Raw genomic sequence first — 1,865 nt, forward strand, 5'->3', positions numbered from 1 at the left:
TTCCAATAAATCTGGAATAGACTTTTTCTATTGCTTACTGTAATGAAGTTTTTATCAAGTTTTATTTTCTCCCGGTCTTGGAGAAAAATAGATAATATGCTGCACATATACAAATAAAATGTTGTTGCATCTTTCTTGCTGACATCTCACTGTCTACCTGGTTGAGCAAAATCTTGACAAAATTTTCTTCCTCTTAGATTTTAAATTATAGGTTTAGTTGACTTTCAAACCATAAGTACAATGTTTAATATTAGTAGCTATTGTTTAGCTAGTGTTAACACTATTGGATTGAGAAAAAATGTTCTTCTTTTACAGGTTGCTGTGCCTTCTATGCAGATAATTTAATCTTAGATTATTATAAGCTGTTTATAATGCTTCTTACTCAGCAACATTAACTCTCAGAGTATCCTTATCCTATATCCTATAAACCCATTTATACTACGTACTTCACATCATGGAATATACTGTACTATAACTAGTATATTTCTACTCCAAATATATGTATTAGTAAGATAAAATTAAAAGTGCAATGGCAATGGCCACTTTATATACCATGTGTTGTGAATTGTAGGGCTGGATTCTAAATCTCTGTCCTTCTACAGATGCACATTTGCTTACCCCCTAAAACTATGGTATGCATGCCCCCTTTTTTTTCCACAATAATTTATTTATTGACAGCCTCCTCTCGCCTCCCTTGCAGTCTCTAAGTCACTTTTTCCGCTTGTAGATTTTGCGTGCAAGCCCCAGAAAGATGGCTGGGGGCAGGAGCGCTGCATACTGTTCGATGAGACCCATGATGTGACTGTAAGTGTCTTCCTCATATTGCAAGAAAACGGCTGGCAGATCCAGCTCCTCATATAGTGCCTTCACCCAGGCCACCTTCTTGGCTTCCTTCTGCCTGAATTTTCCTTCAGGATCTGGTACTGTTACGGAGTGGCCTGTTGCAGACACTGAACCACCAGCCAGCTGCATTTGTTGTCCTGGATGTCAGTGCCAACTTTGCCGGTCACACTGGGGTCCCCAAAGAGGTCAAGGTAATCATCCTGAACCTGAAGGAACTCTCCCTTCCCCAGCAGGATCTTCTTGGCATTGGCGTGCTCCTTCTTGCCATCAATTCCTGCCATGTACATGGCTGCAGCTACAGGAAGGTAGAAGGAGTAGAAAGCTGTCTTGTACTTGACAATAGATTTGTGCCTCTTTTCAGTGAATCTGCCAAGATCCACATTGCCCTGGGGGGCTGTGATGAGGTCCAGGGTCTGCCTAATCTCAGTCTGATAGGAACTCTGCAGGAAGAGCACAGTCAGGTTCAGGTAATAGGGCTGCTCCCGGCAATAGATCTTCAGCAGGTGGTAGATGCAATAGATCTTCAGCAGGTGGTAGATACATGCTTCCAGAAGGATAACATCATTGATGGCATCTAAATCCATGCCTGGCTTCTGATACCAGCAGATCTGTCCCCGGCAGGTGAAGCATGAATCCATGATGTCATCTGCCACCAGGAAGAAAGCTTGCAGCAGTTCCACACACGAGCCCACAGTCAGGGCCCATTGGAGACTATGAGCAACCTGTTTCCTTGGCTCCACCAGCTCCTGGAACGCTACTAGCACCATCAAACCTCAGTGATACTTGCCTTCAATGGCATCAAACCTCCTTGAGCTGGGCAATAGCATCTCCTGTCTCTGGGTACCCCATCTCATCCTTAGTCAGCACCCTAACAATCTGGGAGAAGTGCTGTACAAATTCCTACTTTTCTTGGGCATAAACATCTGATTTCTGGTCTCATTCATTCTGAGGGAGGAGCAAAGGGCTCTGTTCCTGGATGTGGGTCTGCATAACGCTTTAACAGACTTCCAGGATGTTTCATA

The 1,865-nt window shown here is 43.4% G+C and overlaps 1 pseudogene; it reads right to left on the reverse strand.

Moving 5' to 3' along the window:
* Positions 1-708: 708 nt before the first annotated feature.
* LOC469618 (farnesyl pyrophosphate synthase-like) lies at positions 709-1,533 on the reverse strand (annotated as a pseudogene).
* Positions 1,534-1,865: the final 332 nt, after the last annotated feature.

Source organism: Pan troglodytes, chromosome 1, assembly GCF_028858775.2.
Source record: "Pan troglodytes isolate AG18354 chromosome 1, NHGRI_mPanTro3-v2.0_pri, whole genome shotgun sequence".
NCBI lineage: Eukaryota > Metazoa > Chordata > Mammalia > Primates > Hominidae > Pan > Pan troglodytes.